The sequence below is a fragment of the Haemorhous mexicanus genome, chromosome 4, assembly GCF_027477595.1.
Source record: "Haemorhous mexicanus isolate bHaeMex1 chromosome 4, bHaeMex1.pri, whole genome shotgun sequence".
In the NCBI taxonomy this organism is placed as follows: Eukaryota; Metazoa; Chordata; class Aves; order Passeriformes; family Fringillidae; genus Haemorhous; species Haemorhous mexicanus.
The window spans coordinates 42,725,277-42,741,430 of NC_082344.1; positions in this window are offsets into that span (position 1 = coordinate 42,725,277).

Consider the following 16,154-nt stretch of genomic DNA (forward strand, 5'->3'; position numbering starts at 1 on the left):
TACATACTAAAAGCTCAACACACAATTTCTTATTTTTTGTTATTTAGTATAAGAAGTACAACATCCACAAATCTAACAGACCAATTTGTCTATCTGCCTATTTGCTAAATGTCTATAGTATGGAACATATAATTGGTTTATTTTGTACTAAGAAATAATGTGTACAAATAATCTGATTAATGCAAATAATCCACAACTGAGAATATTCTACTGCTTTGATAATGGCATTAGTAACTACCTTCTTTTCCCTTCTCTCATTACAGCTTCTCCTCCTATTACAGGTCAAAATGCAAACACCATGAATAGCTTTCCCAGACATAACAGGAAAATAATGGTTGAGAACACAAAGGTATGTTTCTGAAAAGGTGGAGAGAAAGCAGGCATCTTAGAAAGAGAACAAAACAGAATAACCCTATTGGAAAGAAGAGGCAAGAGGGGGAAGAATAGAGGGAAAGGCAAGGCATAAAGCATTATGAGCATTAGCAAGAGTGGGAAAACACTGTATTTCAGCAATAAAACATGCTGAACTTGAAGGCATTTTCAGCTACTGGCAAGATGGGAGATAAAATACAAGCACAGTTGTATTTGATATAGTGTAAAGAATTTATAAGACCAAAAATCTTGGAAAACTTGCAATGACAAGAGAAGAAGAAATTTGTTGAACACAGGCCCTTTGATAAGGAGGAAACTTGAAAGACCCTTCCAAAAAGGAAAAAAAAGTCTGTGTATAAGAAGAGACAGAATGGAAGAGTGGGGATAGGAAACTTGAATATATTTAAGGAGCAATAAGCAGACACCTAGAGCTGTGGCAGTGAGGAATTGGGTTTTAAGAACAAGGAGAGCAGAAATCATAAGCAATAATGGGGTTCTGAGACAGTCCCCTGTCATGTTATGGGCAGTGTGAGACTGTAGGAACATGCAGCATTGCCAAAACAGCTTCCAAAGAATTTGAAAAACACAATTTATAGTGATTGGTTCACTCTAGATTGGAAATGTGTTGTTTTTTAAGGGCTTGTGTTTAAAACAGACTGATCTCTGAAAGAGCAATCTGTTAAGGTTCATTTTTTTTAGTTCATTGATTTATATTATTCTTGTAAACCTGACACTTCTGCTCTATAATAACCACTTGAAAAACAAGCTGTCTGTTTAATGAAAATAGTAAAGTTGTGTTTTACTTTGCTGTTTTAAATACACTTCTGTTTTTTCTCTGTTGATAATTTTACCTGTTCATTTTAAGAATTAATTTCCTAACTTTTATTGGCATTCAAACCTGCTATCAGAATTGAGGATGAGTGCTTTCCTCAAAAGCAAATGCTAATCTGAACTACCAATGTTCAAGGACACATAGTACTCAATGTAGATTGCTTTTGCAAGTGGCTGAATAATGAAGTGAGGCTGAAGTCTCTGGCAGTCACAGAAACAATTTTTGAAGAATATATTCTATTGCTACAGAAGATCATAGTTCTTTTCCTAGAGTTCAATGAGTTTCTTAGAGTTGAAATTTATAAAATGAAAAAATTACACTTACAAACATTTATGAAAAGAAAATAAAGGTGAAAACTGCCACACTGAAGTAAATTTTGCATCCCAAATGTAAATAATAGATATCAGTGCTCTAGAAATCCTCAGACATCATAGTTTGGACGTGTGAGAAATGTTCCTTGCATAGACAAGAGAAACTCAGCTCCAGCTTGTATGCAAGAAAATGTTGAATTTTGCTGTGCTATCTGCTGCCAAATCTTTGTTCCTTACTGTTTAAGTTAGACCTCACTCAGCCTGACAGCTGTAAACTGCTTCATCTAAGACAGGGTAAGTAAGAGCATGATTAAACCACTAAGTTCCCAAAATTCCATCCCAAAAATACAGCTCTGTCCAAAGAAGAGGTTTCCCAGGGAATGAAGATTCTTTTTGGGCCAGTATTTGTCCTGAAGACAAAAATAATCAGGGAAAGTTGGTTAAATGGCAGAGTCAAGGAAATAGTTGTGTGCCCTCATATACGGCTCATTGCCCTCCCTAGTAATGCTTGTGGCACCATATGCCAAATCAAATCCCTATAATAATAAATAATTAAACAATAAACATCTTAGCTTACAATATGCCACAAAGCTTGTAGCTAGGAAGAAAGAAAAAAACTCCTGAAAAATAGGAATGCAATGATTACATGCTGAGTGGGTGTAGCTTGCTAAGAAATATTTATATATCAATAAAAAAAAGATAACTTTACCCTGAGCTAAGAAGGAATCTAAAAAGTTTTTAGGTGCATACTATTTAAAAGGTCTCAGAGTGCAGAACAAAAGTAGTTTGCTTTATTGTTTGATTTCTGTTGTGTGCAGGGAATGAAAACTATATTTGTAAAGAGGATTTCATCAAGAGAGCAATACCTTTTCCTCATCCTGAATAGATGACTCACAAAATGTTGAATTTTTCCAGCTCCACAAAAGAAGAATATCAGCTGCAACATTATGAGCTGCAGGCTCCTATGAATTTTGAGATCCAGACTGGTTCCCAGTTCCATGTGAGTTCTGACTGTGCTGATGGAAACTCTCATTGATACTGCAGATTTACCTGGAAGAAAAAATTACACCAGTTTACATACTTTAGTAATCTTCAGGGAAAAGGTAATACTTGAGCATAAAATAATGAGTTCTCTAAAATATCTACCTGTTGTTCTTCCCATTTATCTTATTAAGGAATGAAGTGCTTATTACCAATCCAGTTGGTAACTGATGTCAGTAACTTGCTCACACTGAGGTTTTGTTACACTAGGTAGCATAATTAGATTAGGCCGCTTGACTTTGTGGACTTGAGTTCTACCTCAGCAAGCAGCAAAGACCCAGCAGATACATCCAAAGCAATACTAAGAATCTTCCAGAATCCTGCAGGGATCCCACTCCATACTAAATGCATAATTTCCAGCCCTCTGGACACCTCAGAGCAGTGCCTCAGTGATGCATTGTTCGCAGGGTCCCAGGATGAGGGAAGAGATGAAAATCTTGACTCCATGTTCAGAAGGCTTGGTTTATTATTTTATGATGTATAATATATTAAAACTATACTAAAAGAATAGAAGAAAGGATTTCATCAGAAGGCTTAGCTAAGAATAGAAAAGGAATGAATAACAAAGGCTTGTCTCTGACCGAGACAGTCTGGACAGGTGAACTGTGATTGGCCAATAATTAGAAACAACCAGATGAGACCAATCACAGATCCACCTGTTGCATTCCACAGCAGCAGATAAGAATTGTTTGCATTTTGTTCTTGAGGCCTCTCAGCTTCTCAGGAGGGAAAAATCCTAAGGAAAGGATTTTTCATAGAACATGTCGGTGACATCTCAGTGCTGTGCTCATCTTCCTTGTGTCCTTCTACAAGCTCAGTGCCTGCCACCCAGACACAGTCACTGTCATGGTTCTTGCTCAGCTGTTCCAGCCCCTCAGCATGAAGATCTGTGTGCGTGTATTTTGCTGGATGCCTGAATGCCCTCCAATGCTGAGAGACAGAGCAGTCACCACAGGAATGCATTTACACAATTCCAGACAGGGACAGAAGTCACCAGAAAACCACCACGACTCTCAAAGGCAGGCTGCAGTAGTCTCTTCGTGTCCATTAAAAGATGATTTCCAGTTACATGCAGATTAACCCCATCCAGCTATACTAATTACCACCCATTTAAACTCTTCTTTGCTGTCTGTGCTTTTCTGCAGGTGCGAATTTCATGCTAAATGAAAACACTCTTGTTGTCTTCATGCCTGGGAGAACAATAGGAAGATATCAAAAGCATTGTCAAACTCAGGGAGAAAGGCACTGGTTTGTGAAGAAGCCATTTGTGGGCAGAGTTGACTTTTAATTTCAATTTAAAGAACGGCTTTCTGCTTATGAAAATGGAATATAATTCTCGACTGTTTTTATAAATTCAAAGTTTAGCAACAACCATGGAAAGATAATGTGATGCATTTTGGGAATAACTCTGCTCATAGCTGGGTTTGGATATAACCACTGTAGGTAGAGAAAGAAAACAGGGAAATGTACTTAAATATTTATTGGATTTCAGGAAAATACAACTATATCACATAATGAAGACATTAAAAAATCGCAATTACTTGAACAGTAAAAGCTTATTGTGATAATGTTTCTCTTTACAAAGTAAGATGTAATTCACATTTTATTCACAAGTATGACTTAAAAATTAGAGTTTCCACCTTAGAAATGCACACATGCATGCACAGCAGTTACCCTTGAAAATGCACACAGTTGTTCTGAAGTATCTGCTGCTTAGAATTCATACAGAGCAAGTCCAGAAATTATGCTGTCTACCTCAGCTGACCAACCAAGATAACACTGATGGTGAATATTCCCAATTTTATTTGTCTTATTCTAATAGGGACATATTTGTTCATCATTTGTACACATAAAAAAGAAACAAAATGCATTACTGGGTAGAAAATAAGTAATCTTTAAAATGAACACTGTGTAGAAAAATATTTTACTTTTAAAAAATAAGTGCTGGGTATAAAATTCTGACTTGCTTTTGTTTTATGTTCTTCCTGTAAATGCATAAATATATTATTTTTTAGCAACTACAAGTTACTTAGCTCCTTTTCTGTACATTACATATTCTGCAAATTTTGTGCACATAGTTGAATATAGATTTTATATTATTCTTCTAATTTCTTTCTTCTGTAGTATTCTTTGGTTAATAATCTTTTGTTGTTGCACTGTGATACCCAAGATAAAACACTCCTAACACATGCTGAAGAAGTAGCATTTGAAAATACTGAAGCCATAAATTAGACTTTAATTTTCAGTTTACAGAGAAATCAAAGGCAGCTTTCTGCAGAATAAGAGATTTATTGAAGTATGGTTTATTCTGCTTATTACATCATTGTTCTTAACAGTCTTCCATTTGGGAGCCATTTTTGTAGGCACTTTACAAATGAATAGAGAGAGAAGATTAAATTATAATATCAATTTTGTATGGTGAATAACCTGCATAATTCAGATGGAAGAGAAGTCTAAAATCACATAGTTGACACCAGAAAAATATTGAGTTGAAAATAACAGGGGCTGTGTACTGCCTTAGTCCAAATCTTTTTTTAACCTTGTTTATTGTGAAACATGAGTGCTCTGCTTGCTCATTAGTATTCATATCAATGTTTGTCCAAAGAAGAAATGGAAATGTACTCTGCCATCTGATGTCCTGTTTTATATTCTTTTGCTTTGTTTTAGTTTATTCATCAAACACTGAGAATAATAGGCAGTGAGCAGGGGTGAGCCAGCTATGTGACACATTTTCCTGCACTGAAGCTGTAAAATTATGTGACAAAAAGTATTGATAAAGTTCAATGTAGTTGTAATTTTGCCACAACATTCACACTAAATTATAGTAAAAAGTGAATTGTCCAAGCTCAGAAAGCCTAGTCTTCAAGGATTCCCCCCTGCTAAATAAAATACTATTTCAAGTTTTGTCAAACAGTTTTTTGAAGAATCAGATAACAAAGAATCCTATTTCTCGATGACTACAAGTTCCAAGCTTTTGTGAGATGACAGAAAAAAGAAAAAAAAATTTATCTTCTGTGATGAAATCAGAGACCAAACCAAGTTTTTAAAATAACCAAATTAAAATGCATTTAAAAAATGTTGAAAGTAAAACAATTTTCATTAGAAATAGCTCTAAAAGATAAGATTTTTTCCCTACCTGTACCATTTTTAATATCTTTAGGAAGAGTTTTCTGCCATAAATTCTTCTGATCACATACTTGGGATTTATATTTTCAGCTCTGAAAACCTGACCCTATCTTTCCAAAAAGCACAATACATTTTCACAAAGATAAACTCCTGCTACATTTTAGCCTTATAGGAGAACAGCTTGCAAGGATACTTTTCAGGTAAACTTTTTTTTTTTTTTTATTGTCAGAGTGTATGCTAGAATTTTTGCCTAAAGGACACACTTTAAATCTTGGATTTAATTATATATATATATATATATTTATATACACACACATTCTTGCAATGCCCTGTTTTTTTGCAAACATTCAAATCATAACATATCGTGAAACAGTACTAAAAGAGTAACAATATATACAGTAACTCCACTTTTTTTTTTTGCGATAACAATGAAATTCAGCTCAGAGCACTGAAAGTAATGCAGTATCTGTTTTCCTTCCTCTGCTTTTCTCTTTCATGTGCAATCTTAAAATTAATAATTTGCCTAAAAATCTTTGCATATTTTGGAATTTTAAGTCTATCCTGACAGATACACACTGACAAAGTTAGCAATTATTTCTCTCTTTTAAACAGTAACACCAGCAGTATTCTTATTAGTATTTCTTAATGAGTCAGTAACATAAGAAACATAATTAAGGCTGAAAAATTACGAGGAAAAAAATATCTCTGTCTCCCGCCCTTACATTATTATATATAAACATACACATACTGTGAAATAATCAAATACCACAGAGCTAGGAAGGGAAACAGAAAGGAAAAAGCACATATGTACTTGTTTCTCACTAACTTATTCCTTAGAAATTGTTTTAGAAACTGCTGCTGGGGTTGTCAGGCCATTCTGAGAGAGATGTAATCACACATTTCCTGAGCCTGAGAGGGTAAGAAAATCTAACCCTACCTCAGAGCTTCAATTCTTATTCATATATTCATTGTGTTGTACTTGTTCATTTCTGCCAGCTGTTGACTTTAGGATTGCATTGGTTTGTTTGTCATTAAAAGTGTTATTTTCTAATCAATAATAAATATCATCCCGGGAAAGAAATAAACAAAAGAACAAACAGACAGACAGAGACCAGAACTCAGTATCTAGAGAAATACACCTCTCTATTTAAAAAAAAAAAAACACAACCAATAAATCAGTTGTAAATAGAAGACCCTCATTCATCATCCATTTAATAATACCTGCTGCCAGCATCAAATAATTTTGGACTGTTTATTTTTCTAATTCTTTTTGCTGGCTGAAGCTTTTGACAAGTCTATTTCTAAAGGCATTTTGCTCCTACCAGCTACTGAAATTCTAGCTCTTCTGAAGACCTTGGAGTGAGAGATTGAGAATGGATATTTGGTGAAAAGAGATTTAATGTTGAAACTGAGATGGTGAAGCTGATGCAAAAGAAACATTCTAGATGTTGGTATGATCTTTCTGGTTTTTCATATTTTGAATAAAAACTCTACAGATCAGCAGAGGTAAAAAATATTGAAGCAGTTTCTGCAAACAGCTTTTTAAAATTTACCTCTTTGAGAAACAGTAATTTTGGAAATTAGTGACCAAGATATACAGTTAATATTCTTGCTTTAGTTTTTCTGTGTTCTTATAGGTTATTATTTAGTTATTCTTTCTTTTCTTTCTCATGGCTCTATACGGCACTGTTCTTGCAGTGTTGAATATTTGCTCATACTCCTTCCAATAAATGACTCCTGAGAGCTTGTGATTACCAGTATGAGAGTTTCTACTCTAACCTAATATATTAGTACTTGTACAATGAGTAGGTTTTTCCATAAGTGCTAATGCTCTCTGTGTGTCAGCACGCCTTTCTCCCTTGTGGCTGACCCACAAAGCTTTAAGTCTGCTTCTCTTCCAGCTGTCAAATCAAGTTTTATCATTGCAGATGAGAGATGCAACTGTGGAATAGGCTTTTATTCCAACATTAAACTTCCCACTAGGCTGTATCAAGCCTGAGACCTTGACCATCAGATTTAAATTTAAATAATTACATACATTGCTGAGTCTGCTCGCTGGCCTGAATTTAGTTTTATTTTAGCAATCAGTCACCATAGGATGTAATGAGAGTTTAAGCTTTTCCTAAGAAAAATTTTGGACCATATTTTAAAAAATAACATAAATTTAGGATACATTTATCATTTTACAAAACCTCAGGAGAGATTAATACAGGACATTTCACAGTAAATATAGGTACAAAAAAGAATACACGAGCCTCTGAGACTTCTAAGACAAACCAACCATTTTACCTCTCTAATGTCACTTAAAACTGGGAAATAAAAAAATATAAATGAAATTTTTAAAAATTAAGTAAATAAAAAAAGAATAAAATAAAAACAAATATAAAAATAAAAATAAACCAAATGAGTTTGTGGGGTTAAAAAGACAATATTAGTTTATTTAGCACTTTGAGTACATGGGTAAATCTCTCCACCTAACATGCATGCCCAGCAGCTTAACAGGCCTGGCTATCTTAATGAAACCAGTACATATTCACTACATGGCTATTACATATTCATTGCATACATGAATACATGCATGTTACTTATTTCAGTGGGCTTATTTGGATGTGGTTCTGGATCATCTAAAGAATCTTTTCTCATTGAGACCATCTCAAATAAATGGTCATAATGTACTTCTCTTACTAGTCTTTGCTGTGGCATACAACCCTTTTTCTCAAAACAAAGACATCTGCTAGTACATAATAATCACTGATTTGTGTAGGTAAGGAAGCTGGTACAAGACTATTAGTTGCAGATATAGGGAATTAACACAAAGCCACATTAATCTCTGGCATTTCTGCTAAGCACTATGTACTACAAAACCAGACATTAAATGTGAGTACTGGAATCAAACTAATTGTGCTAAAGTTAAAAGAATTTTTCAGCATTTTCCCCCACTACTACAGAGACAACTTTTTAAATAAATACAACTTGCTAATAAACATTGTGTCTACCATGAATTCAGTAAAAAAGCTTAAAACTTAAAAAAGAGGAAGAATATTTCTAGGATGTGGTTTTCCTCAGAACTGGGTAGCAACATGAATACAGAGTTCAGGAGAAATTTTGAAGGTGAAAGCAATACAGTATTTTCTTCCCTCATCTTTCTGAAGATGGGTTTTACTCAATAATGATTCAAATCCTTTTACATTCTAATATGCTTCTCACATTCCTGCATCTTCCTTCTATTTAAAGAAAATCCAGATGCTCCTTTAAATTGTTTTGGGGAATAGTAATCATTAGTTGAATCAAAGTATTTTTATATAGCTGTCCAGGATGACATGAGATCAAAGGCTAGAGGATTCTTAAAGCAGTCACTGTGGTTACTACAGTCTCAGCAGGGTCTGTAATTTATACAAATTTAAGAAAAGTTGCTAGCTTTTACTTGCCTTCAAAAGGTATAAAGCTTATTTGATTGTGAGGGGGTTTATGTTTTGCTAAAACTTGAAAGAACTGTTGTCATTGCATACTTACTTTTTAGGTCCTCTCCATATTTAGAAACTTTTACCATGTGGCTGACCTCATCTGGGCTGCTTTCCCAAACCTCACTCTACTTACTAATTAGTTTTAATGCCAGAAGTCTAGGTTTTTGTTTTATTATGCTAGTCTGATATAGCAAAGTTGTACCACACGATAGATTTATAAAACCTTAAGTAGATCTTAGCAGATGCTTTTGCTGCCAGGCGTCAAATTTATTCCTGTCAGTGTGCAGCCAATACTTTCTTAGGGAAAAATTTATTCTCTCTTGAGTTATTAAAGAAGAATTAGAACACTCCATCCCATACCTGCAAAATATACTCTCGGAAGTTTAATTTCTTTTTGTTTCTTTCTTTGACTGTTACTGTTGAAGTCAAATTTCTTCCTGATCTATTTTTTTTTCCTTTTGCAATATTTTTTAAGGTACCTAGTAATTAGTATTTACTTTTTGTACATTTCCTTAGTGGCTTCTAAACCTTGTAAAAATTTCTTCATCTATTCTCTGATTTCAGTGTTTGTGGAGGTTCAGTAGTTTTCTAGACAGCACTTGATACAAGATTACAAGGAACAGTGAATATAAACTTCTAATTTAAAGTAAACTACATGATCTACAGGGGAAAATATATAAGCTTTTCTAATTTGTATTATTGTTGCAATATCCTCTTATTGAATCTTCTTATCTTGCAGAATAAACTAGAAATATGGACATATTAAAAAAAAAAAAAAAAGAATAAGAGTTCATGAGAAAAAGTCCATGGGAAGTTTTCTTTGTTGTGACAGACTTGCCCTACTGGATGCCATTTAAATACTGTACTAGCAAAAAAAAAATTTTAGTGTCTGCAGTAGAGTACAAGTCTATTTCTCTTTTCTATTAATATCATGTTTGAAGTGGATGTGAAATTGGCATTTCTAATTTGTATTGGGCTCTGTAAAATTAATTATCTGGCTGCAGCAGGAAATTACTTTGAAATATTGATTTTAATAGAAATATTCTTTGATTCAGTATTTTAACTATGTAGAAAAATGTGGTTTTCTGTCCAGTATATACTGTAAACACTAAAGACACACCTCCTGGCCTAGGGACCCAAGGAAATCAGGACTGACGAGAAAAAAAAGTGAAAAAATTGCATGATTTTAGTGACTTCTTGGAAGAAGAAGTGTCCATGAAATGGATAGGGAAGGGAAAAGCGAATTGAAAAAAAATAGTGAAAATAAAGTACAGAGTAAAGGATAATAAAAAAAAAAATATTGATATGAAGTTTTTCCTAAAGAAGCAAAAGGCCCAGAAACTAAAAAGACAGTAATTCATTGTGAACATGAGCTAGAATAGTAAAACGGTTTGAGTTGGAAGTGATCTTTAGATATCATCTAATCAAACACCGCTGGAATGAACAGAGACTGCTTTTTCAACTAGATAGGTTTCTCAGAGCCCCAGCTAGCCCAATCTCAGATGTTTCCACAGATGGGACATCTTCCACCTCTCCACGCAACCCATTCCAGCATTTCAACACCCTCATCATGAGAAGTTTCTTCTTTAGTCAGAATCTGCCCTCTTTTGGTTTAAAATCATGACCCTTTGTCCATTCCCAGCCTTGCTAAAAGGTTTGCCCCCTTCTCTGGAATGGGCAACCTCAACTCAGTCTGTTTTCATGTGAAAAGTGTTCTATCTCCCTGACCATCTTCATGGACTCTTCTCTGGACTTCTTCCATGTTCTTCATCTGTCGAGGACCCCCAAGCTGGATGCAGCACTCCAGTTGGGGTCTCACCAGTGCAAAGTATAGGGACAGAATCACCTCCCTCAACCTGCTCGCCACAAATGAATTAGAGCATCTCAGCTGCAGCCAAACCTTGATCTGGAAGTTTAAGAAATGCTTCCTAGATTTTCCCAGACGACTTTTTGTCCATTTCCGAAAACCAAAATGACTGTATTAATTATTTATGGCTAAACATCTGGACAGTTAATGATTTTTGGAAGCAAACTAAAGCTTTGCCTAGTTGTTTTATTCTGCCACTAATTTTGTTTGGCCTGATATTTCTGGCTTTAACAGTGTAGTTCATTACAGTGAAGGGCCTGTCTAATGAGGAAAAGTGTTGGTTTCAAAGCAAAAACCTTCACCTACAACACAAAGGATGGGAGGGACGGACAGGATGCAGAACGTGATGCATCTAGAAATGGTTTGTGCTCTTTTTTCCCTTTTTTCTGAGCACAAGGTAACAAGGCCTCATGTAAAGGTTACATTTTGAGCTATATTCTATACATATACTCCCATGGAAATCTGGAGAAACTTTGCTCTTGTCAGAACATCATCAGCTACTGAGGCATTACACACTTGAATGAGAAAAAGTGGAGGATGTGGGGAGAAGAGAGATAAAAAACAAATGCAAACTGGCTATATAATTCTTGGAACATCTGTTCTGAAGCTGTATAGTGTCTGACAATGTTCCAGGCTTTAATTTAGGGATCTGGCCAGTCTAAAAGTAGTAATTGTGTGCAGTTTTTCACTGAGCATTAGGCACGGTAAGAGGCATGATTAAGATGCTAACTTGCATGAGCAGTTTCTCCACTGTTTTATTGGATCATATTCAGCTGTTTTCCCTAGAAAAATAATTTACTAGGTACCTCATTCTGGATTTAGATTTTTAAGTATATGAGTTGCTTTAAAGTTGAAACAGACCTCAGTCTTAGGTTTTTGAGATGCATTATGAAGGCCATTTAACCACATGTGTGAAATGGTGAGATAACTTTTCCTGAAAGATATTTGCACAGGAAGGTGTGCTGTTACAGTTTACAATACGTGGGCCACAATTCATTCCCAACCAGTCTTGTACAATAGGTAGATGACCCAAGATCACATCTAATTACTTTTTTGGATATGTGTCATTCTGTCTGCCTATGGGCCCAACTTTCAAAAATACAGGTGTGTCTTAGGATACAGAATTCCATAAGCAATAAAAATTCCACTAAATAAATGTAGGGCTTCTGTTTCTAAGGGCAGATTTCTAAATATATGGAGGTGCCTGAATCCAAATCTTTTCTGTCTTTTAGTTCCTAAGTTACTCAAACACTGAAAATTTCATGCGTCTGAAAAAAAAGGAGAGCTTGAAGACATGGAGAAGCACAAAGTAATCCCTATGAACTGCCAACAGAACAGCAGTAAATTGCCATGTGAAAGATTACTAAGTAAAGGTAACAATACAAAATTGTCTATACTGCTATGGTGTATCATTCTTTCGGCCAGCTGCTGCCCCCAGTACACTTATCAGGTTGTTTCAAATGATTTAGCTACATCTCTTCTGCTATTGTCTTTAATAAACATTTTTTAAATATCTTTCTTTCCTGCTGTCTCCTATATTACAACCTGACCCTAAAAAATCCATGGCATTTTGTTGTATATGTGTTGATGCTGTTCATACAGGATTCAACACTGCATTCAGGGGAAAGAGTACATTAAATTTTAAGTGTGCAATTGGTAATCTCCTTTCCTTCCTCACACTACATATGTCCTTAAGATATTTTTTAGCTTCACCCACAAACAGTATTTTTTCTTTCAGCATGAAATACGGCTATTTTAGCTAATTCCTTTCCTTAAAAGTGCTGTTTCTATCCAAATAAACTGCAATTTTTCAATTCTTAATGTATTTGAATATTTCCTCTTAGTTTTCTTCTTCTTAATGCTTTTTATGCCTTTTTTTAGGATTTTTCCCAAACCACTGTAACATTGTGTTGTACTGTAAGTTTTTGGTGTACTACCTCTTAAGTCGAGCTACCAATATTAGATTTCTTCTTACAATATCATCATTTTCATCTATCACATTTTTGCCTGTTTCCATACCAGAGGTCATTCTGCACTTTCATCTCACAGTTTTTCCCTGAGGATCTTCTGTGATTCCAAAAAGAAATCAGCCAGCTAAGAATGACAGCCGCTACAATTTTCAAGGCTTGTGCTTGTTTGCTTTTTTGGTTTTTTAAAAGTTCTTCCCTTTATCTTTTGGGGGATGTTTTTTTCATAATGGTTTTTCATTCATATTTGTTATTTTTTACCTTATATCTAAAAAATGCTACTTACAAAACCTGATATGTGTTAAATAACAATAGAAAGAGGGACTGACATTCAAGTATTCTTTCAATGGAATGGGGCATCTTATCCTTAGATAAATTTTTCTCTGACCTGAAACGTCTTCCGTCTCTCTCTTCCATACACAACTAGAAATCACTGCTAAAGCCACAAAACATTCTGACACTGACTTCTAAACATCTGTGTAACTTTCAGATGAAAGCAGTGCTTCCTGATTATCAAATATCCTTCTGTTTTGGGTTGAATCTCAAAGGATGAAAATGGTTTCTTGAAACAAATTGGGGAGGTAATTCTTAAGTATCTAAATAACACTGATGAAAATGGTTGCTTGTACAGTGACTCTGAAGCTGCTGTCCTAAAAAAATGCCAGCTATATAATTGTTTTCCCTTCCAGCTGGCAGGGGAGCCGCAGGGATATTGCCTGAAATAATGGCTGATTATTATAGACAAAGATCCATTTTATAGAAAAAAAACAAAAGCAACTGAACCTTTTGTTCTCTAGAAAATGATTGTCATCATTAGAGAGTATAAGTGTTTATTTCTATGTGATAATATAATTCAACTAATATAGATTGTAATTGTTTTGAAGAAAAAGGAGAAAAATAATCTCAAGTCAGTTTTGTTGGTGAGTGGGGAAATATAAACCTTAAATTGAACTTAATTGTTATTACAGATGAATGATGTGGGACTCATTTGTATGTGATTTGTTTTCTTCTGTTAGTTATGTCTTACCCTGCACTGTATATTTGAGCCCAGGTGTTATGACTTAATTTTGATGCTGCCCATAACCTCTGTATTGCCATTAAATAGATAGTCACCAAATGCCCATGTAAGTAACAAGTTCTAGCTTTAAAACTGGTTTAGCTTCAATGTTCACCCACTTTTCCTGTGCTTCTCTTTTGTCTTTTGGATAGTCTACCTGGAGGCAGTGCTTTTTCAAGTGCTTTACTTGCATTTAAGGAGATAATTCCCCATATTTTTATTCCCTTTATTTTTCTTTGAATAGGTAAAAGATTTTTCCAATTTTTCTCTAGGATTTGAAATGGACTGTAAAGAATAATGTCCTAGAAAAATATTTTATGTTCTGATTTTTCAAAGTCTTTCCTGATGTCACCTAACTTTTGGGAGGTAACACTTGGGCTTGCTGGATTATTTGGTTTAATAGAAACTGAGATTTGTGTGGGTGATTTATTTCTGGAAGATCAGTTAACTTATTACAGAGAATTTTAAGTGCTGAGCAGAGCAGAAGGGCCAAATATAATGGAAGGGTTGGTTTCTACTATATGAAGACTTAAATTAAATCAATGATGAAGATTGAAATACTCTTCCATACACTTTGCATTTTGTGTGTGGAAGACTATGCTGTTCATTTTAGGCATTTCTGAGCTGGTAAGGAATCAATCACATTCAGAGAATAATTTCTATGATTTTTATAAAATCCATTGTACTTTTATTGCCCTAAGTCATTAAAATCCACCCCAACAAATGCAAAAGTATATCTTCCCGGAGCATATAGGCATACATCATAATGTTTTTTGGTTTTTCTAATATCATAGTTCTTGTAGCAAGTTCCTGGAGCTGTACAGTTCATCTGCAAATGAATTTCTCTTTGTGCATAAGTAGGATATGCACACTGAACGGAACTGGAACAAATTGGCACTTCATTCCACAGTGGGAATAAAATACTTTTCCTGATCGCATCTTTTCCCGAGATCTAAGCAAATTAGAGAAATAAAGGCCATTAAGTAAAATTAGATTTTATGCTATTTAACAGGTGTTTTGGTCTATTTTACCCTAAGGGTAGATCACAATGCAGTCCAAAAAGTTAATTGTTTGATAATTTTACAGTTTGTACATTTATTTCTGGCAGTTTAGCTTATAGTATAGTTCTGTTAAACTTCTGTCATGTATCTTTGGACATATTCTTTCTTTAACACACCATAGAATTATAAAGAACAGTAGCTTAACTTTGAAATATTTGCATTTGATATTGTCAGAAACACTGGATAAACCATCTGAGAAAAATAACTGAAATCAGGAGCTATTGTAACAATTATATCTTACTTTGGGTGTTACTGAAAAAAAAAGAAAAACAGTATTCCCTGCTCATTTTCAATATAAATTTTCCTGAAAGATTAAGAATCACAAACAGAATAAATGGTTTCATGCTGCAGTTTATGTCTCCTTGAGATCCTGCTCAAGGAAAGCAGAAGATAGACATGTTAGTGTAGAGCTATATGTTTATCCCCCAAAAATGTTCTGATGTACGTGTTAGTGTAGAGCTATCTGTTTATCCCCCAAAAATGTTCTGATGTCTTCCACAGTGCAATGCTCTGATATGAAAAATATCACACAAAACCCCAAAACAACTACCACCCAAATGAAACACAAAAAAACCACCTCACTGAACAAAATGTAAAAACACCATTCAGTGGTCAATAGGTGAGGACCTAGCTTTCTGTCTCCCAGCCATACAATATGTGCCCTAAATACATAATAAATATAATATTTGAAGAGAATAAAAACCACAAGAACAAACTATAACCAGTACAGTAACACATATATATATATATATAAAAATTCTTTCTTAGCAGCTTGGAAACCCACATACAAAACTAAAACCAGGTTTTTATTTCTCTTCTTTCTGAAATGGAGGTCACTGAAAACTTCTCTGTAGCATTAGCAATCAGTCAGCTAACTATTGTATAAATATCCACACCACAAATCTATTGGATTTCTGTTTCTCATATAGTACTAGTAAGCAAATCTGTCCAGAAATGGAAACAATCCATAACCAAGATCTGAACCATTATATTGTTCTTTTCAAATCAGCCCTGTGAATGAGTTCTGATCTCTTATCTCCTGGCAAAAGCCTTTGA